This window comes from Pristiophorus japonicus, chromosome 16 (genome assembly GCF_044704955.1).
Source record: "Pristiophorus japonicus isolate sPriJap1 chromosome 16, sPriJap1.hap1, whole genome shotgun sequence".
Lineage (NCBI taxonomy): Eukaryota > Metazoa > Chordata > Chondrichthyes > Pristiophoridae > Pristiophorus > Pristiophorus japonicus.
In genome coordinates this window covers 60,375,578-60,388,169 of record NC_091992.1, presented here as the reverse complement: position 1 = coordinate 60,388,169, position 12,592 = coordinate 60,375,578, and the positions used below count along the sequence as shown (strand labels likewise).

Genomic DNA, 12,592 nt, shown 5'->3' with positions numbered 1-12,592 from the left:
AAGCCTTGCAGACAGCACTATTAATCCAATATACAAGGTCAAAGGCTGTTCATGAAAACAGATGTTCAATATTGTTTGAAACCAGTGGTCTCCTGCACTGTTATTTTAAATTTGCAATGACAATTGCAGAGTTGGGGAAAAACTAATTTGCAGCAAAAGCAAGCATGAATTGGTGTAGGAGAAACAGCCTTATCCCCAAATGCAGCATTAAATAAAGGGTGGGGAACAAACCACCAGCTTTCCCTTCCCCTTCCCCCTTCCCCCCCCCCCCCCCCACCCCAAAACCAGAAATTCTACAACCATTTACATCAGTGACGCATCCCTAACCACAAACTCTTAGGGGTGGGCAACATGTTCGGGCAAATGCAGAAAATAAATCTGGGAAATTCCTGACGCCAAGGCAAAATGGGCTCAAGGAGACGAGAGCTCAAGACTCCTCATAATCCCAGCTACATATCAATTTATCCTCTAGCTGGAAAGGTCCTCTTTTCTTAAACTAGTCAAGTTCCCTGCAACAAATCCATACCCACTACACTTCAGCAGCTTGCAGAAATTAACTTGGTTCAAAAGGTAGAGCTAGTTACTGGGGAAATACAGGCTTCAAGCTGATCAAAAGTCCCAGCTGAATGTGAATGTTAAGACCAGAGGGAATGTATGTAAAATAAATTGTTAGGTTAGATGAAACTAAGACTGCCGACACATGTACATTCGTCCTCTCAATCTTACACAACCTCTGCCAACCATACTGTAGCCACTCCCTTCACTTTAAAACGTCAATCATGCCCCCTCCAAGCCTGTGTTTCCCAAAAGTAACTCAACTCAAAACCTTTCCTGATGCACAGCATTGGGACTTTTGGTCACTCCTCCGCACCTTCTCCAGAACCTACACAGCCTTCATGTGCAGGGAACAAAACTGGACACTACTCTTAGTTGGATACTGGATGGTCCTGGAAGTACAACCTGAAATTCTATTTGCCTTCCCTACAGCCTTCTCATATGGCTTAGCACAAGGTAATTTCCTTGCTCCACATACTAGAACAAGTAGTACAACAATGGATGCATTGATTGTAATTTACCAAAATTCCCTGGATTCTGGAGAGGTCCCAACAGATTGGAAAACTGCAAATGTAACGCCCCTATTTAAAAAAAAAAGAGGCGGCAGACAAAAAGCAGGAAACTAGACCAGTTAGCCTAACATCTGTGGTTGGGAAAATGTTGGAGTCCATTATTAAAGCAGTAACAGGACATTTGGAAAAGCAAAATTCAGTCAGGTAGAGTCAGCATGGATTTATGAAGGGGAAGTCATGTTTGACAAATTTACTGGAGTTCTTCGAGGATGTAATGAACAGGGTGGATAAAGGGGAACCAGTGCATGTGCAGTATATGGACTTCCAGAAAGCATTTGACAAGATACCAAATAAAAGGTTACTACACAAGATAAAAGTTCACAGGGTTGGGAGTAATATATTAGCATGGATAGAGGATTGGCTAACTGACAGAAAACAGTCAGGATAAATGGTACATTCTCTGGTTGGCAACCAGCAACTAGTGGGGTGCCGCAGGGACCCCAATTATTTACAATCTATATTAATGACTTGAAAGGGACTGAGTAACGTAGCCAAGTTTGCTAACGATACAAAGATGGGATGAAAAGCAATGTGTGAGGAGGACACAAAAAATCTGCAAAAGAACAGACAGGCTAAGCGAGGGGGCAAAAATTTGGCAGACGGAGTATAATGTTGGAAAATGTGAGGTCATGCACTTTGGGGGAAAAAAAAAATCAAAGCAAGTTATTATTTAAATGGAGAAAGATTGCAAAGTGCCACAGTACAGTGGGACCTGGGGGTGCTTGTGCATGAAACGCAAAAGGATAGTATGCAGGTATAGCAAGTGATCAGGAAGGCCAATGGTATCTTGGCCTTTATTGCAAAGGGGATGGAGTATAAAAGCAGGGAAGTCTTGCTACAGTTGTACAGGGTATTGGTGATGCCACACCTGGAATACTGTGTGCAGTTTTGGTTTCCGAAAGGATATACTAGCTTTGGAGGCAGTTCAGAGAAGGTTCATTAGGTTGATTCTGGGGATGAGAGGGTTGACTTATGAGGAAAGGTTGAGTCTCTACTCATTGGAATTCAGAAGAATGAGAGGTGATCTTATCGAAATATATAAGATTATGAGGGAGCCTGACAAGGTGGATGCAGAGATGATGTTTCCACTGATGGGAGAGACTGGAACTCGAAGCCATGATCGTAGAATAAGGGGCCGCCCATTTAAAAACAGAGATGGAGAAATTTCTTGAGGGTTGTAAATCTGTGGAATTCTCTGCCTCAAAGCTGTGGAAGCTAGGACATTGAATAAATTTAAGACAGAAAGACAGTTTCTTAAACGATAAAGGGGATATGAGGTTATGGAGAATGGGCAGGCAAGTGCAGCCAAGTCCATGATCAGATCAGCCATGATCTTATTGAATGGTGGAGCAGGCTTGAAGGGCCATATGGGCTACTCCTGCTCTTATGTTCCAACAAAAGTACAGCAAGATGCTCATTTGTAACTTACCAGTCTTGTGCATCTTAACAGCCCCCAATACCTAGTTTAGTGCTTTAGCATTCAATTACATTCTTCTGTTAGTAAGTACCACAGCACTTGGAAAGATAGCTCTGCCTCTTCACAAGGATGGATCTCGCCACAGCTCAGTGGTCAACAGCACAAAGATCACAAGCAGAATAGGGAAGAACAAGATCTTAACTGCTATATATTGGTGCTGCAATGGTATGAGAGCATAACATTGAGTAGAGCACTCAATAGTTAGAAAATATTGTTAGCTTGGTCAATTAAGTCAAGGACTTGGAAGTGGTTACTGTGGAAAATAGCTTGAAGTTGACAAACTAGTGATTCGTGTAGCAATGCAACATTGGTAGCAACTTACTTTCACCCATTTTACAAGAAACTAATTTTGCACTGTAGGGGTTCCTCACCTTCACTGAAGCTACAAAGTTGGAATTTTGTTATTTACGAGTACCACTGAGGTAGTTTGTTCAGCCTACCCAAAATGAATGTTTACAGTTGCTAATCAATTTAAGAGATAACAGTGGAAAATATATTTTAATAACTAGGAACATTTTCAATTTTAATGATTGATCAACAGATTGGATATCCACCCAACACATACTTTTGCCAGGAAATTCAGCCAAAAAGAAAACTAGGCTACTTGCCCAATGTGCTCAAAAAAAGTTAACCTTGAGTTCTTGTTAATATTATTCTACAAGTTCCCATAGTTTTCAAATTCTGACTAAATTCCTTCAATTTGAGAGAGCGTGTGAAAGTGTTCTTTTTTGCTTTGGTGCCATCATTGCCTCCATTCAATGCCAATAGGGCTTTCACAGCAGAGTTCAGAGGCCTGTTCTAACAAGATAGTGTAAATCATGCACATGATTGCCTTATTGCTAAAGACCACCAAATGAGGGCCCTTTGGAAACATTTAAAAGGGGTACAGTACACAAGTTTTGCAAGTTGTTCTGACAGATTAAACTTCTAATTTTAATGCAACAATTGGTTGACAATGGCATACTTTCAGTGCAGTAACAGTTTAATTATCTCAGCCCACACTTCAGCCAGATTATTTTCTGTATAACAAAGTGGTGAGTTATTCTAAATCAGGTCAAACGGAATCATTTAAAACAAACATCTCTATCGTTGCTCGAAACCGCCCCACTCCAGATTGCACATCAGTAAAAAAAAAGGGATTATTGCAGCACCGCACGTGTAATTATATGATGCGTACAAACATATCCTGTCCTTTGTATTTCAGATGTTGATCACAAATATGTAATGCAAATTTTTGAACATTGTTCCAGTCCTCAGTGCAGCACCTGATGTGACCACCACTAAAGAATCACTAGTAATGAACCGCCACAATAACCTACCCTTGAATGTATATTTTGCATCAGTTTGTTGATTTGACATACACAAATTTAAAAACAATGCAAATCCTATCCAGTGGATTTTGGCTACTATGCAAATTGTAATTTATGCAAATTTATGGTAAAACAGCAAACTAATCAAGTCATCCAAAATTCTTCCGTTTTTCTCTCCTCCTTCCACTCCAAGTCTACCAATTGCAGGCTCCATCATACTTCAGAATATGATTGAAGCATCTCTATAGAATTGTCTGCGCCATGGTCAGTGCTCTCACCAGAGTCAGAAGGCAGTGGGTTCAAGTCTCACTTCAACGACTTAATCTAGGCTGACATTTTAGTGCAGTATGGAGGTGCTATCTGTTCTTATCAGTTTAATATTCCCTATCTGGGGACCAAATACTAAATTGATTTTTGGAACAGGGAGATGGAACAGGGGCTTGCTCGGTCCACTCCACGCACCGACCTGGTATTGCAGTGTTTCCAGGAACGGTGCAGCTTCCCCTCTCGGCCTTTTGGCCAAGATCAAATATAGTAGCGCAGTGATCTTTGGCGCTGGAGTTGATCTGACAAGAATGAACATAAAAAAAAAATGGAGGTGCTATCTTTTGAATGAGATGCTAACCCAAAGACTCATCTGCCCTCTCAAGTTCCCATACCACTATATGAACAACAGCTGGGGGAATTATCCCTGGTGTCCTGGCTTATATTTATCCTTCAACCATGATCACGCTGGCCATCATCACATGGTGTGTGGGATCTTGCTGTGTGCAAATTTGCTGCCATGTTTCCTACATTACCACAGTAACTACACTTTGAAAAGTACTTCACAGCTGTAAAGCACTTTGGACATTCTGAAAGGCGCTATATAAATGCAAGTTCTCTCTTTTTCAATGTCTGAGCAGTGAGCCAGACAGAATTTTTTTTTAAACAAACAAGAGGCAAGAGCTGCTGAAGAGAATTAAGAAATCACTTGCTTTTCATATGGCCTTATCCATTTTTTTTTTAAAATCAGTGTTGCTTGAGATTATTTTGTGGATGTTGCCATGGGAAACTGATATTTTGTGACATTTTTATGGCAATTCCAGACAGTCTGAATCATTAATTGATCACCTGGTTATGGGAAAAAATTCTCTTGCCAGTGCATCTCTCAAGTGCATCAGCTTTAGCCATAAACCTAGTGTGATAAACAAGGAGAAATTTATAGTCAAATCACAAATAAAAGGTTGAGGGGAAAAAATGTACTTGCATCTGAAGCAAATACTGAAAAATCCAAATGGGGGCAAGTAGATCAAAATTTTAAAAATAACTGACATTTTAGGAAGGGACCAACAACTGTAACTTAAATTGTATATCTGCAACCTGTCTCAGCATCAAGAGGTACAGAGTGAGTCAGTCATGAAAGTAGCTTGCTCATTGATGCAATACAGCAAGCTTACTCAAACGGTCACATGTAGGCGGTTATACTTTAAACTATACTTGCATCTCCCAGCCACTTCCTTCCCCAACTGACTGCATAATGCATTTGGGCCAGGTATCATCACTTGGGGAGACATTACTGCTTTCCCACTTTCACTGGGAGGGGGGAGGGGTTGGAGGAGAGAAAAAAAAGTGGCAGCAGGTTTATCAGGGAACAGTACACCTGCCCATATATTTGCATGGGCATATGTAAACTTCATACAAAAAAAAGTGAAGGAAATAGCATCCACCATATTTTCCATTTGCAGTTGATAAATCTTGGATGTAGGGAGTCACCTCCTGAACCCAGGATTGATGTTGGCAGAAGAGGCCAGGAAATGGAAATGCTCTGAATACCTATGCAAGCAATCCAGGAACATGGCCAGGCATAGGGTGGGGTCAACACGAGATCAGAATTTTGCTCTTTGGCAGAACACGGAGGCTTGGGGGTGGGGGGGGAACCTGCCTGTAGCATGTTAACTATTTGGGGTCAGGGGTTGAAACCCCACTCATGACTGTTGCTGGTTTGCAAAAATTGGCTCCTGCGTTTTCCTACATCACAACAGTGACTACACTTCAAAAAGCAGACATTTCCATGCCAGCCATGGCTCAGTGAGTAGCACTCTCACCTCCAAGTCAGAAGGTTGTGAATTCAAGTCCCACTTGAGGCCAGACATGCACTCCAGTGCAGTACTACATTGTCTTTTGGATGAGACATTAAAGAGGCCGTGTTTGCTCTCTCAGGTGGATGTAAAAGATCCCATGGCACTATCTCGAGAGAGAGAGCAGGGGAGTTATCCCCCATGTCCTGGCCAAAATTTACTCCTCAATCAACATCACTAAAAAAATTCTGCTCGTTTATAGATCACTGCTGTTTGTGGGAGCTTGCGGTGCAAAAATTGGCTGCCAAGTTTCCTACATTACAACAGTGACAACACTTCAAAAATATTTTTGGCTGTAAAGCACTTTGGGAAGTCCTGAGGTCATGGAAGACCCGAAATAAATACAAATTCTCTCTTGCAGGAGAAGCGGTCACTCCTGCTTTGTCACTATACCTAGAAAAGTCCACTGATTTGACTGAGAATCTCAAAAAGTCTAGCAATCAGTTTATCGTTAGAGATACATATACACAACATTTAAAGAAGTCACTGTAGCAAACTTTTTCCGCCAGTGCTGCAGCATAAATGCAGCAGTTTCTCCAGCAGAGGGAGAAAAATGCTGAGCCATCATAATGCACTGCAGCATAAACTAAGGCATGATCATTCTTAACCAAGGCTATAATACAGTCTGTTGATTATTACTGCAAATTCTTCAGCCTGTTGGCTTCAATTCACATGCAAGTTTTTGGGATGGTCTTCATTTTCCATACAAATTGTTCAATTTTTGTTGTAAACACCACATGCAGCAGCTGAGTTGTACAGAGCAGAAACAAACATGCCAGGTTCAATTACTCGTGTACAGTCAGGGGCTGAAATCGAGCCCCGCCCCAAACAGGGTGCACCTACCGGATGTGAAAGTTTTAAAACTGGAGAAATAAGGATTCTTGGCTCTGTGCAGTGTTCCGATCGGGTGCAGGGCGGAAGTGCCCTTACAGCGGGTCCACTGCCCCGACCAGGCATCAGAGCCGCACTGAGGCATCACGTTTCTCCCCTTCAGTTAAAGGGGAGAGCCGCTGAGAGCTCTGCATACTTTTAAGTTAAGTCCATTGGGCCACCACAGCAAGGGTTTTGGCTGGGCCAGTGGCATGGCACATGCTGCCTACTGGCAGCCCGGCCAAACCCACAGGCATAATTGTCCAGCTGACAAAAAATTAACATAGCGGCCGCAGCAGTGCACCCTCCCCTTGAAGGGCGACCAGGCTGCCATGCTACAGAGTGTGTACCGACAGCAAGAGCTGTCGGGGGCACCGACCTGTGGCGTGCATGTGGCGGGAAAATGGGCGGAGTGGCCCCAGACACCACTCCAAACTGAAGGTAGGACAATTTACAAAATGGCGGCCCCTCCGCACCACCCAGTCTCAGCGGAAAGGAACCCTTTCGTCCATGCACAAAATCCAAGATAAAAACTGGGAGATAAATTTGTCACAAGAGGGAGGGAAGATACATTTTCACATGCCCAACAAAGCCAAGCCTGCACCTCCCATGAATGTCTGGAATTGGAGATAATGCACTGGATGAATTTTTTTTTTTTTTAATTTAAAAAAAAATTAATCGTCCCTGGATTTATAGGTAGGATTTCCACTGTGCATTCAAAGCAAAGGGCAATTAATATCAGTCACATCACACTATTATAGACTACACTACCAAACCAGTTTAAGTAGATAGTCACTACCATAATTTACTAGATGAAGTCCAAATATTGAGCAACCCTGGTAGAGACTTAAATACCCAACCCATGGGCTCAGCTTTTCCACATCACTGTATAGCTAAACACAACGTTGACAGTTTCAAAAATGTCAACATTTATAAGTGTACTCTTCACAATCAGGACCACCATCCGGATCGATAGGCCAAACACAACAGGATGTTTACTAGTATTCCATTTCAGTGCTCATTAAACTACCACAGGACCCATGCACACTGGGATCCCACTAGCCTCAACACAGACCAACAAACACTCTAAAGTGCAAGCCTACAATGGGGTTTGAGGCAACAATACATTCCATGATCAGGCAAATTCTATTTACGGAGATCTTGGTTTTATTAAGTCTGAAGGAGATTCATGCAAGTCAAGTACCTAGCCAAGTCAAAAAAATCTGACATGTGTGGAATGGCAGTCTCTGGTGAGCTTGCGGTAGATTCGCACTGCCTTTGAGAGGCGCCCTGATCAATATCCAGTAACTCTTGCTGACAGTTACTGATCTGGAATAGAAACAACATTTTGCTAAGCTGCAGTAGTTCCACTGTCAAGCACCCACCAAACACTCCACTCAGGCTCCTGAATAGCAACCGCCTATGGATTAGTCACTGCCGTCTGGCAGGGCAAGAGAGAGCAATACTACATTTAGCAATTCACATTAAGGCTTTCAAAAGGACAGGATCCTGAAAGTTAAATTGCAGAATACAAGCCATCAGTATTGGAAACCAGTCACTGGTGTACCTCAAATGTAGATAGCATGTAGAAGTGGTTTGTGAAGCAGAATAGTTGGCAATACATCTAGTCTCCCATCAAGCCACAATGTTGAGAAAGTGTGATGTAGCTGAGAGGTAGGAAGCAGGATTTGACCAGGCAACTCAAATGATATAGGCCTACAGAAGATGTGAGGGGTTGGGGGCGGCGTGCTGGGTGCAAGAGAAAAAGGAAAATTCAACAAGTACATGGCAGTAAGCATGCACTTACTTGGAAATACATTTACAAATCCAGTTAAATTCCAGTTTCACAATACTGAAATCAATATTTAAGCAACTAGGGCAGGCAATAAAGGGACTGTACAGACTACATTACTCACATCAGGGTGGATACAAGAACATTCCTAGCTAAGATGGCAAGGAGCAAAATTGGAAAACTTCCTGGTTTATGTAATTTTTTCTGAGTGAAACCAAAACATCTGTTCAATCTATCCTGGACAGGAGGCCCAACATTTAAATTTTGCCTCTAGCATCTGTACTCCATGTAGATGAATTCTAGGGTTGTGCTAAAGATTGTGTTACAGAATACATACCTGCACTAACTGCAGGTAACTGTATAATATTTATTCCCTTCTACATAAAAAAAAGATTAGAAAAAAAAGCTAGCCAGAACTTGCTACAGCCCAATACCAGTCCACTGTGGCAATAGACGGAGGAGACCTAAAACATTGACAGCCTCAAGTCATTGGTAATTAATTTGATACATGTACCAAGTTTCAGTGGAACAGGTTTACCATTTAACAGTACAAATCAGCTCAACAAGGGAGCGATACTCAAAATCAAACAGATGCACAGAAGTTAAGAGCACTGAGCTGCCCATCTCAAACTCCATTTTCACCAACTATAGGACAGCCCACCAGAAATTACTTTCTCAAATAGGAACCCCTGCCCTCCCTCCAGCCAATTAGTGTGTTCTGCTGACTGATGATCAGCATGTTAGTGGAGAAACCTACAGCCCAGTCTCTGCACCATTCCCAACTAGTGTTACTGCTCAGCAGAAAGCATCATAAAGCAGAAAAATATGGGCACCCCCTGTATGACATTAACATTAAGCACAATCAAACTCAAACCGGGGTCCATGTCTCCTTTCACCATTAACAGATTAAAAGACAGCCAGAAAAAAAAAAAAATCCGCTCCAGTTGATTGCAGAGTCAGAACACTTGTTTCACAGCAGTAATGACATACTCCATTTCAGGAAATCAAGGCAGTACAATGGGAAACAAGCTGACTTGTAAGGAGGGCAACAGAAAATTGCAGCCGACATTTATTTTCCATCCTTTTTAAAAACAAACTCCTCTATTTCCACCCCCCTCCAAAAAAACTACAGATGGTGGTCCAGATTGGGAAGAGTACAACTATAAAAGTTGGAATATTTGAAACAGGTCAAAATGTGTTTATACTTCCCAAGGACTGCATATACTGCCAAAGGGCATGAATAATCCAAGATAGGAAAAGCTCAAATTGTGCAAAATGTTGGGGTGGGAATTCTGCTTTTATAGAAAGGTGAAAAGCACCAGGCTTGAAATAAGCCCCTAGATAAACTAAACTAGTGAGATAGGGTCACTACCAACTTGTAAAATGTAAGCACCCCATTTCAAATGACAGTTCAAGCCAGTCACTTGCAAGGTTTAACTCCCAATAGTTCAGATGTAAAAGTACAGAAAAGCTGGGAGGACATATCAATACAAGACCATAAGACCCAGGAGGGGGTTATAGTCATTCGATTTTTTTTTTGAGCTAAACTTCCCCAACTCAAATTTTAAATGAGTTTATCATGGTTCATGTCTCCACATTAAATACATGAAAGGAGCAGTCTTTGACAGTAATCCACACCATCAGGAGCAAATTTACTTAAATACACTGCAAACAATATAATGGGCAATGGTCGCCATGGAATTTACCAGACCAGTTGTACATATTCATTGTGCTACCAAGAATGTGTCAGATTGATCTAAAGTTAATCATAATAGGGCTGTACAGATACCCGCCCAATAAAGTAGAATTCAGCTGCTACATTCATACCGTTAAAATTTAGCCCTTGCCTAGTCATTGACATCAGAAATTCCATTGCTGTAACCAGTCATGGGTGGAGTTGCAACCTGATGACAAGACTTTTTTGGAGGAGCTTCAAAAAAAAAGACAAAATGGCTGGCTTCAACACTAATTTTTCCTGTGCTGGAGTATTGAGCCCATGAAATAATAGGAGTGTGGACTGTACCTGCTCTAGAATTTTGTTTGGGCTTTAATAAAGACTGCTAATGTACTGAACTAGATGCAAGTCTCTACAGTTGAAGGGGCAAATCAGCAAAATTCAGCAACAAAAATTAAATCACAACTTTCAAAGTCTTGGCATATTTGAATTAACAATTCACAAATACTGATTGCAATAGGGGCTGGGAGGAAGGGAGAGTGTGGAGCTGGGAGAGCGTGAGGAGGGGGGGGGCTGAGGGATTTAAGGTGTGGGATAGAGAGAACATAAGAAATAGGAGCATGAGTCAGCCATTTGGCCCCTCGAACCTGTTCCACTGTTTAATACGATCATGGCTGATCTGATCGTGGACTCAGCTCCACTTCCCCACCCACTCCCCATAACCCTTCACTCCCTTATCGCTCAAAAAGAATGTCATCTCAATCTTAAATATATTCAATGACCCAGCCTCCACAGCTCTCTGGGGCAGCAAATTCCACAGATTTACAACCCTCCAAGAGAAGAAATTCCTCCTCATCTCCGTCTTAAATGGAGGGGCACGGTGAGAGACTTGGGGTGGGGGGGGGGGAAGAGGGGCTGAAGGAGGGAGGGGTGAGTGGGGGGCGCAGGGGTCGTGTGTTGCGGGCGGTGGGGAGGGGCAGGAGTTTGAACGGACATGTCTGATCTGACAGCGATTGCGAGTGAGCTTCATCCCCAGGGGTCCCAGTCTGGTCCTTCCTCACCCCCTCCCTTCCCCAGCCTCCAGTCCCCCTCAATGTCCCACCAAACTTGTGTTTTTTAAATTCTGTTTCTTTCGTATCGGTTATGTTATATTAAGCGCACTTTACTTGACCGGGGGAAAAGCGAGAAAAAGAGAGCGCGAGCGAGAGCGAAAAAAAAAGCGAGAGCGAGACCTTCACCCACTCTCTCCCCACTCAAACAAGAAATAAGGGATGTGTGCAATAGAGGTACAGCAGTAATCATGGGCGACTTTAATCTACATATCGATTGAGCTTACCAAACTAGTAGCAATGCGGTGGAGGAGGATTTCCTGGAGTGTATTAGGGATGGTTTTCTAGACCAATATGTCGAGGAACCAACCAGACAGTTGGCCATCCTCGACTGGGTGATGTGTAATGAGAAGGGACTAATTAGCAATCTCGTTGTGCGAGGCCCCTTGGGGAAGAGTGACCATAATATGGCAGAATTCTTTATTAAGATGGAGAGTGACAAAGTTAATTCAGAAACTAGGGTCCTGAACTTAAGGAAAGCTAACTTTGACGGTATGAGGCACGATTTGGCTAAATTAGACTGGCAAATGATACTTAAAGGGTTGACGGCGGATAGGCAATGGCAAACCTTTAAAGATCATATGGATGAACTTCAACAATTGTACATCCCTGTCTGGAGTAAAAATAAAACAGGGAAGGTGGCTCAACCGTGGCTAACAAGGGAAATTAAGGATAGCCAAGGAAGAGGCGTACAAATTAGCCAGAAAAAGCAACAAACCAGAGGACTGGGAGAAATTTAGGATTCAGCAGAGGACAACAAAGGGTTTAATTAAGAGGGGGAAAATAGATTACGAGAAGAAGCCTGCCGGAAACATTAAAAAATGACTGCAAAAGCTTCTATAGATATGTGAAGACAAACGTAGGTCCCTTGCAGTCAGATTCGGGTGAATTTATAATGGGGAACAAAGAAATGGCAGACCAATTGAACAAATATTTTGGTTCTGTCATCACAAAGGAAGACACAAATAACCTTCCGGATGTACTAGGGGACCGAGGGTCTAGTAAGCAGGAGGAACTGAAGGATATCCTTATTAGACAGGAAATTGTGTTAGGGAAATTGACGGGATTGAAGGCTGATAATCTACATCCCAGAGTACTTAAGGAAGTGGCCC

The 12,592-nt window shown here is 42.5% G+C and overlaps 1 protein-coding gene and 1 pseudogene across 1 annotated transcript in view; one reads left to right on the top strand and one right to left on the bottom strand.

Annotated features, from left to right (window-relative positions):
* Positions 1-12,592, bottom strand: part of ube2g1a (ubiquitin-conjugating enzyme E2G 1a (UBC7 homolog, yeast)) — a 96,384-nt gene that overhangs the window by 37,433 nt on the left and 46,359 nt on the right. The window lies entirely within an intron of this gene.
* LOC139227244 (U2 spliceosomal RNA) lies at positions 4,247-4,417 on the top strand (annotated as a pseudogene).